This window comes from Notamacropus eugenii, chromosome 3 (assembly GCF_028372415.1).
Source record: "Notamacropus eugenii isolate mMacEug1 chromosome 3, mMacEug1.pri_v2, whole genome shotgun sequence".
NCBI lineage: Eukaryota > Metazoa > Chordata > Mammalia > Diprotodontia > Macropodidae > Notamacropus > Notamacropus eugenii.
In genome coordinates, this window is record NC_092874.1 from 30,110,793 (window position 1) to 30,133,631 (window position 22,839).

Sequence of the window (22,839 nt, forward strand, 5' to 3'; positions counted from 1 at the left end):
TAAATCTTAGCCAACCTCACCTAAACCCTATTGAGCGTCTGCTGTTTCATGACACTGTGAAAGATGCAGAGTTGGAGATTTCAGCTTCATGACAAAGGATTCTTAAGCATTATTATTGTTTTTTCATCTGTTTAATTAATAATCTAAATTAATATTAATTAATTAAATATAAAATAAAATCTAAAAGGAAATTACAAAGGAAATCAATCATCTGTAGAGAGGAAAATAGGATCATGTATGACCTAGCAGCATGCATAGAAGCTATAATAATTTTGAAGTAGCAATGAGCATAAATGATATTCCATGACATCTGCAATAACTGTAATATGTTATGAAAATATCCATGATTTTTCTTGGTAACAAAGTCCCAGGTACTGCTAATACTACCATGGTTTGTTATGTACATTCATAAATGAAGAATTGCTAAATTTGAGTTAGGTAAATGAAAGTAAAAATGTAATTTTTTTCCCTATACAAGGTCACCAACTCTGGAGGGGAAAAGACCATGTGTCTTATATTCAGCTATGCTATATGGTACTCAATGCATTGGAGATGCTCAGTGAGCATCTGATAGCATTTACATGAATCATGTGACCCATCTGCAGAATGTTGCTTATTTGCAGATAGGCATGTGTGAATGCAGATGGACCAGTCAGTTAAAACAGATTCAGAGACATTATTGAGATCCAGTAGAAGCATCAGGACACTTTTAAAATGCTAGCTAGGGTGGAAATCATAGTATGCAAATATTGAGTGAGCTGTTTCTGATTTGAATAATATATTAAACAGTGAACCTATTACAAAGTCCTTAGGAGAACTTTAGAAACTTTGATTTGATGGGAAAGAAAAAAGGATGGAGGAGTAGAATTAATTCTACTTGGTATTTGTTCAGGGATTTGTTCCTTCTGCTTAACTTAAATCCCAGCTAATAGTCTTAATGGTTTTTAATGGCCCTAAATGGTTCTCTAAATAGGGCAGGGCTGACCTGGGCAATTTTCTCCATTTTACGAAGCTCACAGGTCTATCAGATTTACCAGTTATGTGATTTATTGATCACTAGGAGCAGATTTGGAGTCAGTGGACCTGGTTTTTAATCCTGACCACTTAACTCCTGCATGTCTTTTGTTAAGTCTCTTCCCAGATCCTTTTGCTTTCCCTTACCTTGCTTTCCCTTCCCTTTTCTTCCCTTCCTTTCTGTTGCCCTCCCTTCCCTTGCCTTCCCTTGCCTTGCCTTCCCTTTTCTTCCCTTCCTTTCTCTTGCCTTTCCTTGCCTTCCCTTGCCTTGCCTTGCCTTGCCTTCCCCTCTCTTGCTCCCTTAGGCAGTATGGGTCCTATCCCATCTACTCTCTCCCAAATCACCATATTGGCACCAGATTTAGCATGGAGGCACTGGCCCTACTTTAAGCCAGAACCCTGGAGCTCAAGCAGTTCATCAATCTCAACTTCCCCTCAAGCAAGGATTGTAGACATGTACCACCACACCTGGCATTCCATTTCTACCTTCATTAAACATGCTAGCCATCCTCAAAATATTAATTAAAAAAAACTTTAGTGATACAGTGATCAGTTAACATTTGCATGTGGTCATGTCAAGTCAAGGCTCAAACAGAAAAGAGAGTGCCCACAGCCAGCTCTGACCCGTCTTCCTGACTGCCATCTTTTCCCAGCTCTGGAGTCCCTGTTGACTCTGGAGCTACTTCCCTTACTGCCACCATTAGTTTTGGCCACTGGGGGGTGCATATCCCCATTCTATACACACCAAAGTATAGCTGTATCTAGTCCTTCCTATAGGTCAACATTCACGTCTTAAATGAATTCAAACATGGAATCCTTTGGGAAATCTAGTGTATTAATGAAATCTGCAAATGTTGGCTTGAGGATTTTTGAGGTAAGGAATTGCTTTGGGATAAAGGGCAAGACTCAAGAAAATTTTGGAGGAAAATAATAGAGAAAAGAGTGCCCCGTCATGCCAAGTGTAATACTTTGATTTTAAAATTAAAACTAAATTAATGTAGCTTTGGGGTTCATATAGAATCTTTCATTGAGTCTTTTAGAAGAAAAGATCACTAGAATCACAAATTTCCCATCAAACTCTCTCTAGGCATGTCACAGGCTCTGCAAATGACCATCTAGAAAACATTGTCCCAGAAAAACTCACAAATGGTTAAATAGGTCATTTTAATGAGAAACTAAGGCAAATGAAAACAGTCTTGGTACAAACAGCATCATGTGAGAAATGGAGATGTTCCTTCCTCTCCTTACAGATGAGAGAAAATCTTGCTGAATATGAGTTTTTGAACTGTCCTCCGTGCTGACTGATCAAAGTTCTTCAACCTTTGAGTCCAAGGTAGAAAGAAGATGGCATCACTTCCAGGACAGGTGGGATGTTCAGTACTTTCCAGAATGTATCTCTGGTCTTATCAGTGTTTGTGGGACCAACATCTTTCTTTGAGTCCTGGCTTCTTGTTCATCACTTCCACCCTTAGTACCTTGGCCCCCACTGAGAATTTTCTCTCCAGACTCCTGGCCATTACCTTCCTTGACCATTTTGGAGGCCTCTATAACTGTGACTTCTAAAAGTAATGCTCTCATCCTTGAACTATTTATGTCTGTTTTCTTCAATTTGTCTGAATTGTATTTACTAAGTCAGTTGCTGAACCTTGAACCTACTAGTAAATGATGAAGGCTCCTCTGCTTGCTTAGAGCTGGCTAGGCTGATTCTTACCAGTGGCTCTGAGATCTTTGTTGACAGGAAATCCTGTCTTTCCCTGGAGCCTGTGGGAATCGCATTGGATCCATCCACCTTCTGGAGGACTATAGGTCTTCCTTTTTCAAAGCCCAAGTTTTCTTTTGGACCATCAGCTATGTTCTTGGGCCCTCAGGGAGGGACACTATGAGTTCAAAGCTTATTGGCTCACTGGAGAGGATAGGCATTTCCCAAACTAGGTGAATGATCAAGCTAGGTCAAGTTGATCCACCTAGTCTATTTTCCCATGTTCTGACCTTTGATGAATCATACCTCAGGAGCCCTCAAAGAGGAGACTGTTTTGCTAAGTTCACATCATTGCAGTTTTACAATAATAATACACAGTGAGTGACTGTAATCACAATATCCTGAAAACTTTTCCTCATCTGATTTAAGTAGGAAACTGTCATTCTCATTTGAAAGTTGTCAAAGGGTTACATTTCTTCACAGTGATGAACATTTTTATAGCCCTTTAAAGTTTGTGAAACATTTTTGGTAATGTCTCATTTGAGTCTCACAACCCTGTGAGGTAGTTATTCCAGGTATTTAAGTACCCATTTTAGAGTTGAGAAAACAAAGACTGAAAGTGACCATCTCACAGCCAGCAGTGTCTGAGGCAACACTGAAAACAAGATAAATGTCTTATTGCTGCTTAAAAGCATCCCTGTCACTTGCCAATAATTCCTTTTCCATACATCCCCAATTGTTTCTTGTACTAAAAATGTGTAGTTAAGCAGAACATGGTGATCTGTTAGTCATGTCTGACAACCCACATCTCATTTCCCAAAGACAGGATGTGAACATGGGTCTTCCTGATTCTAAGTCTTTCTCTAGAGGCAAGTAGGTTGCTCAGTGGTTGGAGCACTAGGTTTGGAATATGGAACACCTGAGCTCAAACCTAGCCTGAGATACTTCTTATCTGTGTGACCCTGGGCAAGTTACTTAACTTTTGCCTGCCTCAGTTTTCTCAAGAGTAAAATGAGGATAATAACAGCACTTGCTTCATAAGTTGTTGTGAGGATCAAGTGAGAGTATCTGGTACATAGTAGGTGCTTTTACAAATGCTTATTCCCTCTACTCTGTCTTTTTTATGAATTAATTTTTAATTATAAAAACTGAAAAGGAAAAATTAATTTTAAAAAATAAACTCGAAGAAAGCTACAGCTTTTATGAAATGTAATTGCTTCATATAGTTGAAGAATAACAATTCATAAAATGTTTCCATGTCTTAATTGCAATAAAATGCTTATTTGAGTTACACACAGATGTAACATTTGCATAATAACGGCACCTGTGGATAAAGAAGAATGGATTAAAAAAACAGCTGTAACTGAATTTTCACAGGGAGGGGCAGCAGAATAGAAATGTAGCTATGACATTTGTACTGTAAGCTTGGAAGCACTTCTTAGAAAGACAGACTTTTAAGAAAACTGTTTCAAAGATGAATGTGCATATGGGACAATACCTTGACTATTAACAATCATATCAGGTTGTGGCGAAAGTGTAACTTTTAGGTCCTCCTACCAAATGATGGACTTCTCTTCTGCAAAGGCAGCTAACTAAATGGCACAGTGGATAAGCTTGTGGATGTGAAGACCTGAGTTCAAATCTAACCTCAGATGCTTACTAACTGTGGGATCACTGGTAAATGTCTTGACCTCTCTGACCTTCAGTTTCCCCCTTTGTAAAGTGGGGATAAATAATACTTCCCAAGCTTATGGTGAGGTTCCAGTGAGGCAACATAGTGCTTTACAAATCTGTTGTTGTTCAATTATGTCCAACTCTTTATGATTTTTTTGGCCTAGAGGGTGGTGTTCTTGGCAAAGATACTAGAGTGACTTGCCATTTCCTTCTTGAGCTCACTTTACAGATGAAGAAACTGAGGCAAACAGGGTTAAGTGACTTACCCAGGATCACACAGCTACTAAGTGTCTGACAGTAGATTTGAACTCAGGAAGATGAGTCTTCTTGACTTCAAGCCTGGTGCTCTTTGCACTGTGGCACCATCTTAACGGCCCTTATACACCTGAAACCACCATTATTGTTATTACTGCTGACTCTAATACCAAAGGACACTAACTAGGAATGCAAATAAACCTCATTGTCTCTCAGTGTCTCCAAAGCCACCCACTTTTATTATAAATGAACAAGCATCTTATTTTGGGTTTGAAGAGTGACTCTTAAAGAAGGAAATCCCAGGCCTTTACTTGATTATTTTTATAATACAATATACAATATTATTGACATTTATTATGTGTGCTCTTTTAAAATTGGACATATTGCCTCCTCCAAATAAGCTGTGAACTTCTCGAGAGGAGGGACTGCTTTATTTTTGAGTCACCAAAGTGAGATGAATGAATATTAAACAAACCACCTAACCAAAAGCTGATCTTTCAGAGGGAGGGACAGTGGAAGAGAAATGGAGTGGTGGAAATAGAGTGGAATCAGGAAGATCTGAGTTCAAACCCAGCTTGAGACACTTTGTAGCCATGTGACCCTGGGCAAGGCACTTAACTTCTCTCTGTCTCAGTTTCCCCATCTGTAAATAGAAATGATAATAGCCTCTACCTCCTAGGGCTGTTGTGAGGAACAAAGAGATAACCAGATCATAGATTTAGAGCTGTAATGGACTTTGAAAACCATCAAATCCAGGTCTTTGCTAACTCCCATGTTCAGTACTCTACGTGGTCTAATCTACATGAGAGACCTTGAAAGCCTTATAAGCCTTGCATGTTAGCTATCTAAGTGTTGGCTAATATTATTCCCATTATTTTTGCCTTCGTGTACTCAGCAGCTTTGCAGACCTTAAAAGGGCTATATAAATATTAGCCATCGTCACTTTATTTCTCTTTGTATCCCCAGTGGCACAGAGTAGACAGTTAAGAGATAATTGTTGACTGATTGTTTTTTTTAATAAGTTAGTAATGAAAAGTAAGAAGTTAATTGCCACTGTCTGAATGAGTAGTGAATAATTACTTGTCCTGAGTGGTACTGTTTTAGGTCCTATGAGTAACACATTTCACTGTTTGTAAAATGGATTTTTTTGATGTGCCCTATTCCCCACCTACTCCATTAGGACTATTGTGAAGATTCCTATCTTTGTCTTGACTCTTCTACAAGATAGTAAATTTTTTGATGGTAGAAACCACATATTCTCAAATAGACAGTGGGTTGGTATTTTTTGAATGCCTCCTTGGTGTAGGGGGCTGTACTATGAAGGATATAAAGGGAAGAAGAGCTAGCCCCTGCCCTCAGGGAGTTTATTGTCTAATTGGAGGGAATAGATATGTGTATGTGAAAGGATGACTAAAACCATAAGGCATAAATGCCAAATAAGAGCATAGAGGCATTAGTGACATTGGAGTTCAGAGAAGGTAGAGGTCCCTGTGTGCTGGGCTGGGCTAGGTTGGTCAGGTAAGGTTTTATAGGGAACATGGGATTGGAATTGAACCTCATATTTCTTTGTTTCCCAAATAGTACAATGCACATTGAACAAGTAATAAACAATGGCTGAATATTGTTGACTAATTTCATTAATTTATTTTGCAAATGTATATTAAATATTTAATAAGGCTCTGTAGAAGAGTGCCAGATTTTTAGTCAATATACTTGGGTTCAAATTCCAGCTTCGAATCTTAAAATCTTATATCACAATAAGTAGCCACTTCCCCTCTGGAAAGCCCCAGTTTTTCCATCTGTAAAATGAGGATGCTTTAATACTTGTTTTATCTATTTCTCAGGGGTATAAACCTTAAATTGTCCTAAAATTTTCAGTTATTTTTATTATTTTACACAAGGACTTTGTGAAGATACAAAATTAGTAAGACATGCTACCCACATGTCAAGATGTTTATAATTTACTGAACTGATTTGATACCATACCTGACTTCATATAGTGTAAAAGAAATGTAGCTGTGACATCATCATAACCATAAACTTTAAAGTACTTCTTAAAAGGGGTTTTTAAGAAAGATATTTTTAAAAAATACTATTAGGGAGCAAATTCTTAATGGAAAGAGCAGTTAACTTTCCTTCGTACCCCCAAGGAAATTAACACTTGTGTAAATGATCCATTATTTCCAATCCTACTAAAAGCACGTAAGCTTCTTGAAGGAAGACACTTTCAATTTTTCTCTGTGGCCTTAGCACTTAGTACAAAGCTTTGCATACAGTTGATGCTTAGTAAATATTGGCTGACTTTATTTGAATAACTTACTTCCTTATAAATAGGGTTGCAGACTTGACTGTCCCCTGCTTTTTTCCTACCTCACTCCTTTCCCCAGCCCTGGAAAAGAAACTCCTCCTCTCTGACCCAGGTCCCTATATTTGGACTTTAAAGGTTTGTTTAAGTTATAGATTCTAGTGGGTTACTCTCAGTTATTACTTCTTTGGGAGTTCATAATAACAATTGCTATTTATACGAAACCTAAAAGTTTGCAAAGCACTTTTCACACATTATCTCATTTGAGCCATTTGAGGTAATTAATGCAGATGTAATAATCATTCTCATTTTACAGAGGAGGAAACTGAGGTACAAAAAAGTTAAATGATTTTCCCAGAGCTAGCCAGTTCTTCTTGTCTCCCCATTCAGGGCTCTCTTAAATACATGGAGCCCCTCCTAAGTAGAGATAAAAATGGGATAATGTTTGTAAAGGGCTTAGAACAGTGCCTAGCATACAGTAGGCACTTAATAAATCCTATTCACTTCCCTAGAGAAAGAAGGATCTGGGACACATATAATTGACTGGCTTATGAGTAGACAGATTCTATATATGCCTGGTTGCTTTAGAGAGAGGGAGAATAGTTTCAATGGTTTCGGCCATTTTTTTGCCCCCAGAGGTAGAGAGATGCAGAGGCTGATCTGTCTATGAGCAGAAAAACTCAACCAAAGTTAGGACCTGGCCTCATCCTCTGTGTTGGTGCATTTTTGTAGCATTGGCATGCTGGTGCCTACATTATAAAGGGAAGAGTAAAGATAAAAGTTAAGATATCCTACCAGGAACAGACAGGCATAAAAGAAGAGATGCCTCTCTGCCAGGCAAAGGAGAGAGGCCATAACTGAAACAAAGTGCGAGGAAGGAAGATGCTCCAGTTTATTGTTTTCTGGGATGCTTTGACTCCAGATTGATGGAAGGCCTGAGCAGGAAGCAGTATCTCCCGAGCTGTCGATAAAATGAGATCCTCACGCCTCAGACAGCGGGCTCTGATGAAGATGCTAACTGTCATCCCAAGTGGCATCGGGGCGCAAAGAGAAGCGAATGGAAACTAATTGCATGTCCTTCTCTCCCAATTTATTGGAGCAGAAAAACTTCCCCTTTCAACCCTAAAAACATCAAATCGGTTAAGAAAGATGACTTGTTCCGAATCTGCGAGTCAGGCCGGTAGAGGCGCCACGCTTATCAAAGCTGGGCTTGTTTATTGTTTTGTGTTTATAAAGATGTGCCAGGGCTTCCCTTCAGGCCCCTGGACTCACACACAATCCCACTGTTAAAGCGGGCACAGTTCTCCGATTCTCTTGCTGGGGCTTACTTTTTTATCTGTGACTCATTCAGTCCCTTGCCATACCATTTACCGCTTTTCATTGCTGCTAAACGTTTGCTCTTTATTTGTTTTCTCTCTCCCTACCCTACTCCTTCCCTTTTTGGGGTAGAAAAATAGCATCCTCTCTCATTTTGCCAGCTCTCCATTATGGTCTCTGTGCCAAGACTCCATTCTCATCCCTTTCCTCGATTTTCCTGGACAGTTGTTGGATTGTCTCCCTGTCACCACCCCCTCTCCCTGTCCCATCAGTGTCTGCCCTGCCACCCTCTCACCACCAAAATCTCTTTGTTCTTCCTAGTCAAGATTGCACCTGCATCTACTCCTAAAGTCTTAGTCATGGCAGTAAAATTTCATATAATCTACTAAGAGCAATTAAAATAATATCCCGATACAGTGGGAACAACATAGGCTCTGAGATCAGAAGATCTGGCTTCAGATTTGGCATTTGATAAAACCTAGGTGACCCTGGACAAATCCCTCAGTTTCCATAGTGTGACTTGATGCCTCAGTTTTCCTCACCCATAAAACTAGACAGTTGGACTAGACGTCCTGCAACATATCTAGTTTGTTTGAAATTTTCTTTTAACTTTTCAGTTACAGATTCTCTCCCTCCTTCCACCTTTCCCTCACCCAATGAGAAGACAAGAAATACAACAGGTACCTTTATACATATGAAATCATGCAAAACATATTTCCACATTTGTTGTTGTTGAGTCATATCCAATTATGTTGGACACTTTGTGACCCTTTCGAGGGTTTTCTTGGCAAAGATACTGGAGTGGTTTGCCATTTCCTTCTCCAACTCATTCTACAGATGAGCAAAGTGAGGCAAAAGAGATTAAGTGACTTGCCCAGGGTCACACAGCAAGTAAATGTCTAAGGTCAGATTTGAACTCCTGATTCTAGACCCAGTCTTCTATCCACTGGGCCACCTAGCTGTCCTATTCTAAATCTACACTTCTTTAATATTGTGACATATACTCTGTCACCAAGCCCATATTTGGATCCTATGCAGTTTGGTAGACCCAGTTAGAGTGCACATGCAGCTGATACTCTTTAAGAATGTAGGGTTATTTCCACACCACAATGAAGGATCAAGGGAAAAAGTTGGGGGGAATTTCTATTGTTCTTCCCAAATATAGAATAAGGCAATTGCTAAATGAAAATTTTGAATTTTTCCTGTTCTCCATTCTTTACTTTGCTGCTCCCTTAATCATTAGGAGTGATGGTTTGGGTCTTTTTCTTTGGCAGTGGCTATGGAGTAAGATGTTATTTGCTGTCCAGTTGAATGGAGTAAGTGATGTGTTCAACAATACCCACTTCTTGGGGATAATCTCATGGTGTGGTATACAGCCCTGTTGGAGAGTTGGGCGTCTGAATGGAGGCTGCCAGGAGAGAAGTCATTCCATTGTCTCCTGACTAATAAACTGGTGATTCTTTGAATTTCCATAGGTTTTTTTAAAATTTTCTCCAAGCAGTTTTATAGGCATTGTGTCCTCAGACAAGTCAGGGAAGTCAAGCCAGGAAAATAAGGTTAGGTTTGAATGGCACTTTTGATTCTATTTTAATTGGTTTTCTTTTATTTCTTAGAACTGTTATCTATATCATTTAGCCACAAGGTCATATCCTGCCAGTTGGGGGGAAGATAAGGGCTGGTTAGAAAGTTTGAGGGAGATGACAGGTTAACCCTTTTGATGAAAGAGGTGTCTTTGCATTGAGCAAGCAGGCAGGGTAGAACATACTGTCCTTTGGAACCAATGCATTTGGATAACTTTTTTTAGGGCAGGGGTGTTCAGACTTGTGTTTTATAGTCAGAGAGTTTTTCCAGTGACATTTAGTGGTTCAAAGTCACAGAGCCAGTGTGTGTCAAACATAAGATTTGAACCCAGGTCTTCCTAATTCTGAGGTCAGCTCTCGCTCATTCAATGTTTCTTTTAAATAGTTTTTCATTAGAGCCAAATGTCTTTTTTTCTTTTTGGTCTAAATCATGGAATTTGTGCTTGACTAGTTAATAAGTACCCAGAGAAAAGATAACCTTGGGGCAGCTGGCACTAAGAGAACTTAATCAGAGAATAGCTACTATTTAAACTTCAGGAAGAACAGAGGATAAAATCAGAGGGTATTTATTATATTATGTAGACTCCAAATTATGGACATGTGGAATCTGGATTTGAGAGCTGGAAGGGACTTTGGAAACCAAACAGTCCAACTCCTTCATTTTATAGAAGAGGAAACTGAGAATTACCAGATAATTATTTCCTAGAGCTAGAAAAAATAATATCAAAATTCATCTGGAAGAACAAAAGGTCCAGAATATCAAGGGAACTAAGGAAAAGAAATGCTAGGGAAAGTGCCCTAGCTCTATCAGATCTCAAGTTGTATTATAAAGCAGCAATCATCAAAACCACTCGTCACTGACTAAGAAACAAAGGGGTAGACCAGTGGAATAGGCTAGGTACTCAAGACATAGTACTCAATGAATATAGCAATCTACTGTTTGATAAATCCAAGGACCCCAGGTTCTGGGATAAGAACTCACTGTTTGACAAAAATTTCTGGGAAAACTGGATAACAAAGTGGCAGAAACTGGGCATAGACCAATGCCTGACATCATACACAAGAATAAAGTCCAAATGGATGTGTGATCTAGGTATAAAGACTGATTCTATAAACAAATTAGGGAAGCAAGGAATAGTGTATTTGTCAGATTTATAGAGAATGGAGAAATTTTTTGACGAAACAAGAGATAGAGAACATTATGAAGTGCAAAATGGATGATTTTGGTTACATGAAATTGAAAAGTTTTGCACAAACAAGCCCAGTGCAACCAAGATTTAGAGAGAAGCAGAAAACTGGGAAAGAATTTTTGCAACTAGTGTCTGTGATAAAGGCTTCATTTCAAAAATATATAGAAAACTGAGTCAAATGTACAAGAATACAAGTCATTCCCCAATTGATAAATGATCAAAGGATATGAACAGGCAATTTTCAGAGGAAGAAATTAAAGCTATCTATAGTCATATGAAAAAATACTGTAAATCACTACTGATTAGAGAGGTGCAAATCAAAACAACTCTGAGGTACCACATCACACCTATCAGATTCGTTACCATGACACAACAGGAAGATGATAAATGTTGGAGAAGGTGTGGGAAAGTTGGAACACTAATTCATTGTTGGTGGAGCTGTGAGCTGATCCAACCATTCTGGAGAACAATTTGGAACTATGCTTAAAGGGCTACAAAAATGTGCATACCCTTTGACCCAGCAATATTGCTTCTAGAACTGTATGCCAAAGAGAACATAAAAATGGGAAGGGGCCTCACATGTACAAAAATATTTATAGCAGCTCTCTTTGTGGTGGCCAAAAACTATAAATCAAGGGGATGCCCATCAATTGGGGAATGGCTGAACAAGTTGTGGTATATGAATGTAATGGAATACTATTGTGCTAAAAGAAATGATAAACAGGAAGACTTCAGAGAGGTCTGGAGGGTCTTATATGAACTGATGCTGAGTGAAAGGAGCAGAACCAGGAGAACTTTGTACACAGCAGCAACCACAGTGTGCGAGGAATTTTTCTGGTAGACTTAGTCCTTCATAGCAATGCAAGTTCCTAAAACATTTGCAATGGACTCTGAGGCAAAATGTCTTCCACATCCAGAGAAAGAATTATGGAATTGGATCACGGAATGAAGTAGACCATTTTCTCTTGTGTTATGTTTTGTTTTGTTTTATGGTTTCTCCCATTCATTTTAATTCCTCTATGCAACATGACTAAGGTGAAAATGTATTTAATAGGAATGTATGTGTAGAACCTATATAAGGTTGCTATCTATAAGATGGCATGCCATCTTGGAGAAGGCATGAGGAGGGGAGGAGGAAGGAGAGGGAGGGAGGGTAAAAAATCTAAGATAAATGGAAGTGATTGCAGAAAACTGAAAACAAATAAAATAATTTAAAATTTTAAAAAAATTTAAAATAAAAAAGAAGAGGAAACTGAGACTTGAGAGATGATACTAACTAGCTGCCCAGGTCACACTCTAGTGGCAGCAGAGAGATTAGAATTCCTTTCTCCTGCCCTCCCCAGGTTTTATCATTGTCCCCTCTATGCTATACTGAATATTAAATGGGAAAATGAGGTTGCAATAGCATGGTCAGAGAAGGCAGCCACTGAACAGGAATTTACTTGTACTTTCCTTCTGTTGATTATTGTCAGGTTAACCTGTATATGGCTTGTTTATCCATAGTTGTTTGCATGTTGTCTGTCTCATTAGACTGTGAGCAGTGACTGGGTTGTTTTTTTGTTTTGTTTTGTTTTTTTGGTCTGTGTGTTTTTCCCCTTTCTGTATATCTCAAGTGCTTACCACAGTGCTTGATTTGTAGAAGATGCTTAGAAATGCTTGTTGACTGACTGGGAAGAACATAAACAGAAGCAGGACAATAGTTAGGATGTTCAAATATCTCCTAAATAAGCTAGTGTATAGAACTCAAAGGGTCCTCACCTTTGTTTCAAACCCTCACTTGATATACAGCCAGCAAAATCTCTTGACAGATGGTAAAAATCTGTCTTCTTGAATATCGCCTAGCAAGAAGGACCTTGTTGCTTTCCAGGGGAACCTATTCCATTGTTGGACAGCTCCATTGTTTGTTCCTTTATTCCATGAGGCAAAATCTGTTGACTAGTCATTGCTACTCATATAATTCTGCCTTCTGGGGCAAGAATAATGCAACATTCATGCAGGTATCTGCAAAATCACCTTTTTAAATATGAAAAGACGGTTTCATGTCTTCTCCCTAATTCTTCTGTTGTCCAAGCTCAATTCCTTCAACCATTCCTCAGCTCTTTATATGACATGGTTTCCAGACCTTTCATCATTCTGGTCACTATTCCTTGAATGGATTCTAGTTTCCCAATAAGCATAGGGACAGAGGTTGGACCTCTGATTTCATCGGCACAGGGAATTCCCAGTGAGGATATTCATTTTACCTCTGCAAGTCAGCACCTTCTCTGCAATGAGATGCCTGAGAGAGTTGCCAAGGGGCACTGAACAATTATAAAGCTGACCCACAGTAATGCAGTCTGTTATGTGTCAGAGACAGGACTTGAACCCACATGTTCATGGTTTCCTATCCTTTCCCCACACTGCTTCTTAGCTTCTCCATGGCCGCGTTAAACTACAGTTCACAAATATGTAGAGATAATCCTTGATCTTGACATTAAATTCTATTTATACAACCTAAGGCTGCATTAGCTTTTATAGCAGCCAAATCATACTCTTCACTCATTTTAAGGTTTTAATCAACTCAACTCCAGGCTTTTCCACATGAAATTCTGTCAAGTCTTTTCTCCTCCGTATTTGACTTTTACAAGTGATTTATTTTCACTCCAAAAGCAAGACTTTGAATCCACTCCTGTTAAATTTGCTCTTCAGAGGCCATAAGCTCAAAGGATCATAGATCTAGGGAGTGAAGGAATCTCAGATGTCATTTAGTCCAACACCTTCATTTTACACATGAAGAAAATGAAGCCCAGGGAGGATGTGATTTGCTTAAAGTTACATAAGTAGTACGCATCAGTGGTGCAATCTTTTAGTTTGCATCCATTGGGTCAGATTTTTGGCATTTTTTTCTCTGGTAGCCATTTTATTAACTACTTGCTCCAAGTTATGTATCAGTTATACTTTTATGACCAAATTATTGACTAAAAATATTATGAAGTCCTACATCCAGCCACAAGATATCTCTCTCCATGTGGACATTGCCCCATTAAGTAACAATCTGTAATGCTGCCCTGAAACCAACTTATTATGTCTTCTTGAATTGCCATACTGGCTCAAGGTATGCAGGAGGCCCTGAACAAGTTGGACTTGTGAATTTTTCATTACTAGTAGGTAAAGTTATTCAACAAAGTACAAGTCTATTTAACACTACTTTTTTCTGTCCTCTCTACAAATATATAATCACAAATTTTATCAAATGTGTTGATGAAATGTACTTTTCATCCACTAATTTAGAAGTTGTTTTCATTGGGTTATTTCAGTCTTGTCTGACTCTTTGTGACCCCATTTGGTGTTTTCTTGACAGAGATACTGGAGTGGTTTGTCATTTCCTTCTCTACCTCACTTTACAGATGAGGAAACTAAGGCAAAAAGGGTTAGGTGACTTGTCCAGGGTCACATAGCTAGTACATGTCTGAGGCTGGATTTGAATGCATGAAGGTGAGTCTTCCTAATTCCAAGCCCAGTGCTCTATCCACTTTACCAGCTAGCTGCCACCAATCTAGTAAAGCTGGTCAATAAAGGAAATGGGATTAATTTGTTACAATGTGTTCTTGGTGAACCCATGCTGTTTCATAGCACTGCTTTATTTTATTGGTGCTTACAAACCACCCATCTAAGATCTACTTGTAAAATTTTGCCGGGGATCAGAATCAATCTTCCTTGGTCTCTAGTTTTGATATGTTTCTCCCCTCTTTTGAAAATCAGGATATCTGTCCAACTTGAGTCTTCCAACCTTTTCCTGTCCTTCATGATTTCCCAAAGATCTCTAATCACATTAACAAGTCCTTTCAGTACTCTGGACATAGAGGCTTGAATTCATTTAAACTATCTAGGTGATTTCTATCTTCTTAACTAATTTGGATTAAAATTAAACTCTCTTTTTGATTCCCTCTCACTCATGTTTCATCCACCCTTTCCAGTTTGAAGATAATTATGGATAAAGAATGCAGAACAAAATGGAAACCTCGTTCCTTCCTTCACTTGCTCATATTTAGTCTAAACTATTTCTTTGGCGTTATTATTATTCATCTCATTATCTGAATGCATGTTCATCCTTATTATGAGATCCTGGGACCTGACCTATAACTGGCCATAGGCACTATCTAGTCTAATCCCCTCATTTAACAGATGAAGTAACTGAATCTCAGGGGAGATTAAATCACTTGCCCAAAGACCCATCAGTAGTAAGAGTTGGGCAGGAGGCCCAGGGCCTCTTGACTTGAAAGCCATTGTCCTTTCCACTGTACAACACGGCCCACGACTGCTCTGTAGCTTAAAACCTTCTAGGAAGATGAACAATTATTATTTCTCAGGAACTTAGCTCTATAAATAGGTAGTAAGTAGTCTAAGACACAGGATGACACGTCAAGGAGAAACAGAATAGATGAAATCCTTCCAGTAACATTCAGTGTTGAGTCTGGAGGTGCGGTTTGAATTTTCAATTTGTTCTTTAGATCTCTTTGACCTGCATTTTTCTCCCTTCGAAATTCTGACCACTTTGATCTGTAGGAAGACTTTAGTGGTAAAAAGGTGTCAGTGCAAGATTTCCTGGGGATGGGGGGAATGTTTCCCTCAGAACACTGAAAGTGAATGAGATGAAATCAAAACTTTTCTTATTGAAAGGAGGGGAAGAAAAGAGAGTATTCCAGACTGAAACATAGATTGGATTCCTCAACAGTTCAGAAGACAGACTTAAGGAATTGAAGACAGTGTAGCTTCTAGAGCCCTGGGGGCTGATAATTCCAGAACACAAAACCCAGCAGGTACCTGTGGATCATGGACATCAGTCACAGGCTTCACCCTTGTCCTCTTTCAAGTGTGCTTCTCTTCTCCCTTTTTCTGAATTATAGAAAGTTTTCAAGTTTTTGAAAGACCATCATGGATCAGACTTGTTCTTTTTGGTATCGGGAGCAAGGAATGGAAGTTACAAAGAGACAATGTTCGGTTTGACTTAAGGAAAAACTTCTACCCGTATCTAGAAGTGGCATGGCTTAGTAGATTCCTCCTCATTGAAGGTCTTCACAGAAAGGCAAGCTGACATCTTATTAGATATGTGGCAGGGGAGAGTCATATTCAGTCAGACTAGATGACTGAGGACCCTTCCAACTCAGAATTTCTGGGATTCAAGTCCAGCCTTTTATGGTTATAAGGAACACTTAAATGACATAAACTTAGGTGACTGGTTTACTGACTGGAAGCAAAAGGCTTTCCTCAATCACAGATTGAACCTTAAGTGTCGGGACTGCTATTTTTATCAGAGAACATAGAAACTGAATCCTCTTGTAAGGGAGGAAGTTGTCAAGGGAGGGTTGCTAAAAGTTCATGCTAAATCTGCTTAGAAGCAGATTGCATTCTTTAATATTTATACGTCTATGGTTGGGACAGGGAAAGGAGGCTTCTTCAAAACATGGAGGGTACTCATCTTCTAACTGTCTATCACCTACCATTCTGATAATGGGAGGTGGGTTTTAATTATACAATCAATGGGGATCCAGATGGAAGCCATCTGGTGCCTCCCCCCTCCCTTGCTGCCAAAAACTTATCTCGTCTCTCAGTGTCAGTGATGTAGGGAAGAATTTTAATCATTATCTCAAACTGCAATTTGCATTTTGTCATGGCTCCTTGGCAAGAATTGATGGGGTTAAAAAGGAGAGGAAAAAGGGGGGGAAAGAATAGATGGGTTTTATGCTTTTTACTAATAATCCTTTTAATGTGGTATCATAGTTCTCTAGCTAGTTGGTGCTTTGGAAGTCATCTAGTTTGACCCTCTCATTTTATAAAAAAGGAAAGAGACATCCAGGGAGGCTAAGTGATTTATGTAAGATAGTCAATAAACCTGTATTAAGCACCAGTTGTGTGCTAGGAACTGAACTAAGTGCTGGAGATACAAAAAGAGGCAAAAGGCATTCCCTACCCTCAAGGACCTCAAAATCAAATGGAAGATAACAGATTTAGTAAGAAATCAAAATCAGGACTTGAACCCAGGTCCTCGAGCTCCAGAATGACTTCTCTTTCAAGAGACAGTTTAACATAGTGAATAGAGGGCTAGCCTTGGAATCAAAAGAATCTGGTTTCTAGTGTTGTCTCAGATACCCACTGAGTGGTTATTGGCATAACCCTGCTCTCCTTTGGTGGGGAGAGTTATCTTGAGAAGGGTTCCTCGTATTTATGGACTTAGAGGACCATATTCTCCCCCAAAAAGTAAAAAAAGGGTCAGATCCATCATCTTCCCAAATTAAGGACTGGAATAGGCATTAGAGATGATTTAATGTTGACTTCCATTATTTTCTAGGTGAGAAAAGTGAGACTCAGAAATTTTAAGAGATTGTTCCATACCTAGTATTCTTAGGTGTTTGGGATTTCAGGCACTGGTTTCATTCTTAATTCAGGACTCACTAATTGGTTGATTGATTGATTTAGGGAAAATGGGTGCTTTCCCTTTAGACAAAGCAATTTCTGGAAATGAATGTTGGAGATTTATCTGGTAAAAACCCCTGAAAACTAAGTGTTCCTTTTCCTTTTGTTGCACACTAGTTCTGATTCTTATTATGCTCAGATCAAAAATGTGCTTGTTAGATAATAGTCAGTAAATGTTTAGTTTACTGGATTTTAGTTGACCCAAATACAAAGGAAGGAAGCTTTAAAAAAAAAATTAATATTGTATTCAGCTCCTCAAGAGGTTGGTTAATAAAACAGAAACCTCCTTAGAAGAAGGCTAGATGTTCTAACAATATCCATGGTGTCCTGGATGAAGGTCAATTCAAGGGCTAAGTGAAGTGGATGAATGAACTTAGTGCAATAAACCTCAATAATTGGGGCGGAGCCAAGATGGTGGAGTAGAAAGGTACACAAATGCAGGCTCTCCCCCCACAGCCCATAAAATACCTGTAGAGAGGGACTCTCAACAAATTTTGGAGCAGCAGAAATGGAGAACAACAGAGTGGAGGAGATTTCCAGCCCAGCGTGACCTGAAAGGCCCATGTCTGTTGCACCAGACACAGAGCAGAGCCAAACCCAGCCTTGGCCACGTAGCTTCTGAACAGCCCTCGGGGGCAGAATCTCCAGTCATGGAATCCCCAGTCCCAGTAGCAGCGGTTCTCAGACCTCTCAACCCACAGGCGCCAAAGGTCAGTGACGGGGTTTTTTCAGCTGGCCAGCAAGGGAGAAGGGCCTTCCCGTAGTTTCAATCTCAGGCAGCGGCTGGCTGCAGAAGCCACATCTAGCAGGTGGCAGCAGTTCCCACAGCCCCTACTGTAGCCCACATCCATTGTTGGATCATAAAAACCCCTGGGGGCACTGAGGAGCTGAATATTACCTCAGCCTTGTGTAGAGACCCTGAGGGAGCTGGCAGAACCAGAGGCCAGGTGACTGTGGAGAGAAAACTGCTAAGATTCTGGGCACAAAAATCCCTTCCTGCTCTCAGACCAGTGTACATGCTGGATTGTGCCACCTTGGAGGAACTGAGATCTTACAGATTCCCCGAGTATACCCTACTCTTGAAAAAGGACCCAAAAGTCAAGTAACTGGTTGGGAAAATGCCCAAAAAAGGGAAAAAAATAAGGCTATAGAAGGTTATTTTCTTGGTGAACAGATATCTTCTCCCATCCTTTCGGATGAGGAAGAACAATGCCTGCCATCAGAGAAAGACATAAAAGTCAAGGCTTCTGTATCCCAATCATCCAAAATAAATATTCAATGGGCTCAGGCCATGGAAGAGCTCAAAAAGGATTTTGAAAATCAAGTAAGAGAGGTGGAGGAAAAACTGGAAAGAGAAATGAGAGAGATGCAAGAAAAGCATGAAAAGCAGGTCAACACCTTGCTAAAGGAGACCCAAAAAAATGCTGAAGAAAATAACACCTTGAAAAATAGGCTAACTCAACTGGAAAAAGAGGTTCAAAAAGCCAATGAGGAGAAGAATCCTTTAAAAAGCAGAATTAGCCAAATGGAAAAGGAGGTTCAAAAGCTCACTGAAGAAAATAGTTCTATAAAAATTAGAATGGAACAGATGGAGGCTGATGACTTTATGAGAAACCAAGAAATCACAAAATAAAACCAAAAGAATGAAAAAATAGAAGATAATGTGAAATATCTCATTGGAAGAACAACTGACCTGGAAAACAGATCCAGGAGAGACAATTTAAAAATTATGGGACCTGAAAGCTATGATCAAAAAAAGAGCCTAGACATCATCTTTCATGAAATTATCAAGGAAAACTGCCCTGACATTCTAGAACCAGAGGGCAAAATAAATATTGAAAGAATCCACCAATCACCTCCTGAAAGAGATCCAAAAAGAGAAACTCTTAGGAACATTGTGGCCAAATTCCAGAGTTCCCAGGTCAAGGAGAAAATATTGCAAGCAGCTAGAAAGAAACAATTCAAGTATTGTGGAAATACAATCAGGATAACACAAGATCTAGCAGCTTCTACATTAAGGGATCGAAGGGTGTGGAATATGATATTCCAGAAGTCAAAAGAACTCGGACTAAAACCAAGAATCACCTACCCAGCAAAACTGAGTATAATACTTCAGGGTAAATAATGGTCTTTCAATGAAATCGAGGACTTTCAAGCATTCTTGATGAAAAGACCAGAGCTGAAAAGAAAATTTGACTTTCAAACACAAGTATCAAGAGAAGCATGAAAAGGTAAACAGCAAATAGGAATCATAAGGGACTTACTAAAGTTGAACTATTTACATTCCTACGTGGAAAGACAATATTTGTAACTCTTGAAACTTTTTTCAGTATCTGGATAGTTGGCAGGATTACACACACACACTCACACAGAGAGAGAGAGAGACAGAGAGAGAGAGCACACAGGGTGAATTGATTAGGATGGGATCATATCTTTAAAAAATGAAATTAAGTGGTGAGAGAGAAATATATTGGGAGCAGAAAGGGAGAAATGAAATGGGGCAAATTATCTCTCATAAAAGAGGCAAGCAAAAGACTTATTAGTGGAGGGAAAAAGGGGGGAGGTGAGAGAAAAAACATGAAGCTTACTCTCATCACATTTGACTAAAGGAAGGAATAAAATGCACACTCATTTTGGGATGAAAACCTATCTTACAATACAGGAAAGTGGGGGAGAAGGGGAGAAGCAGGGTGGGGGGGATGATGGAAGGGAGGGCAGTGGGAGGAGGGAGCAGTTAGAAGTCAACACTTGGGGAGGGATAGGATCATAAGAGAGAATAGAAGAAATGGGGAGCAGAATAGGATGGGGGGAAATATAGTTAGTCTTACACAACACAACTATTATGGAAGTCATTTGCAAAACTTCACAGATATGGCCTATATTGAATTGCTTGCCTTCCCAAAGGGAATTTGTGGGGAGGGAGGGATGAAGAGAAGTTGGAACTCAAAGTTTTAGGAACAGCTACTGAGTATTGTTCTTGCAACTAGGAAATAAGAAATACAGGTAATGGGGTATAGAAAGTTATCTTGCCCTACAGGACAAAAGAGAAGATGGGGGGTAGGGAAGGGGGGGATGTTAGAAGGGAGGACAGATTGGTGATAGGAGTAATTAGAATGCTCAGCGTTTTGAGGTGGGGGGAGGGGAGAAATGGGGAGAATATTTGGAACCCAAAATTTTGAGGAAACGAATGTTGAAAACTTAAATAAATAAATTTAAATGAAAAAAATAAACCTCAATAATTGCAAAGCCGTTAACAAGAACCCTCAATTAGCAAGGTTGTTAGGTATTTTTTTCCTTTTTGCAATTTACTATCAGTAAAAAGAGGAAAAACCCAAGGAGATACATCAATGTCAGAAATTTATCAAAGAATCTTTTCTAGGATATATCCCAGCATCAATGCAGGTGTGCTGTTGTCTCACCTCCCATCTAGTAGAGTTCAAGACTATATGGATGTAGGAATTTTTAGGTAGGTCATCTTCCATCACTTGCTTGACCTCTACTCAAAGAAGGTGTCAGGATTTAGAGACACCCTGCTGACATAGTGGAGAGAGTGCTGGGATTGGTGTCAGAGAGACCTGAATGAGAATCTTGCTTCAGATGCTCATTGTGTAACTACACACACACGCGCACACACACACACTTACACAGACATACATATGTAATAGTATACAATACAACAGTGTGATTAAAAATAGGTATAATGTATGTATACTTATGTATTTATATAAATATGTATTATATTAATTTTATATATATTATGAATTTTATAAATATATTCATCTGTTATATAAATATTATGCAATACTATATCAAAATCATTAAGAGTATTCATATAGCACTTTAAAGTCTGCAAAGCACTTGATACAATTATTAATTAATTATTAGCAATATAATTAAAGTAATCATTTAGCCTCTCTCATTCTCAGTGCTGTCATCTATAAAAGCAAGGAGGTTGAACTCCGCTCTAAATGTATGATGCAATGTGATAAGCTCCTGGTGTAGATGAATTTTCCCACTTTCAGTCTTTCCACCATCTAGTTGATCCTCTACACAACTGTAAGGCACAAGTGTGACTGTGTCAGGTCTCTGCTCAGGAAATTTCAGGGATTCTCATTTCTCCTAGGATAAGACTTGGATTTCTCAGCCTGCTCTTGAAGGTCATCCGTAATCTACTTCTTGGATACTTTTCCTTTTTCAGTCTACTGACTTTCCTGAACTCTACAGTCAGGTCAGACTACCAGCTGCTGCTCCCCAGACTCAGTATTCTCTCCCCCATTTCAGCATTCACCCATACATAGAACAAGTGATCATCAGTCAGTGTATGCTTCCTGTGGACTAGGTCCTGGGGTAGCAAAGAAAAAGTGAAAACAAAGAACTTCCATTCTTGTGGCAGAGACAACATGTGCATAATAGACAGACAAGGCATAGACATGATGCATATAGGGTAAGAGGTAACTTTAGAAGGGTGCGACTAGGTGATGCCATAGTGCATAGTGTTGGGCCTGGAGTTAGGAAGATTTAACTTCTGTGAGTTTAGATCTGGCCTTGGATACTAAATAGTTGGACTAGCCAGTTAACGCTGTTTGCCTCAGTTTCCTCATCTATAAAGTGAGTTGGAAAAGGAAATAGAAAACCACTCCAGTATCTTTGCCAATAAAACCCCAAATCAGGTCTCAAGGAGTCAGAATAATTGAAATGACTGAACAACGAAACTTTAGAAGGGAGGGCACTCAGTTTCTAGGGGACCAGTTTGACCATCAAAGGCCTCCTGAGCAAGCTGGTTTTTGAGCTGAGCTTTGAAGGAAGCCAGAGATTCTGAGAAGCAGAAGAGTTTGGAGGAGGGAGAGCCTTCCAGACACAAGGGACAGTCAGTGAAAAGACAGAGAGACAGGATATAGAGAGATATTAGTGAGGATTAACCATTAGGTCATTGATTCTACTGTAGAGGGCACTGAAGTCAGTAGTGCATAAAAAGACTGATAATATGGGAAGAGACCAGGTTGTGAAGGGCTTTAAAAGCTGAAGAGTTTACATTTGTTCCTTGAGGCAATAGTGAGCCAGTGGAGTTTATTGAGTGGGATGGGTGGTGGTGACATGGTCAGACCTACATGTTAAAAAATCTCCTAGGCAGGTTGTAGAGGATGGATTGGAAGGGGAAATCTTTGCTTAATGATCCCAGTGAACTCTCCAAGGCAGACCATTCCAACTTTCAAAGAGCTCTGTTAGGCGGTTTTCCCTTGTGTCAACCCTTCATTCGAAGGAAAGATTTGTTTGGAGGTTGGGAGAGATTGGTTACTTTTTAGTATGTTGTAGTCCAAGGTTTCCCTGATGGGTTTTTCTCCCAGTGATATT

The 22,839-nt window shown here is 39.3% G+C and overlaps 1 protein-coding gene across 3 annotated transcripts in view; it reads left to right on the forward strand.

Moving 5' to 3' along the window:
- THRB (thyroid hormone receptor beta) overlaps positions 1-22,839 on the forward strand; it is a 438,230-nt gene that overhangs the window by 90,169 nt on the left and 325,222 nt on the right. For 2 of the 3 annotated variants that reach the window (XM_072651176.1, XM_072651181.1), the window contains exon 2: positions 2,265-2,379. The exons of the other annotated variant lie outside the window; for it this stretch is intronic. The gene's annotated coding sequence lies outside the window, so the exon portion shown is untranslated. The remainder of the gene's footprint in view (positions 1-2,264; positions 2,380-22,839) is intronic. 3 annotated transcript variants of the gene reach the window in all.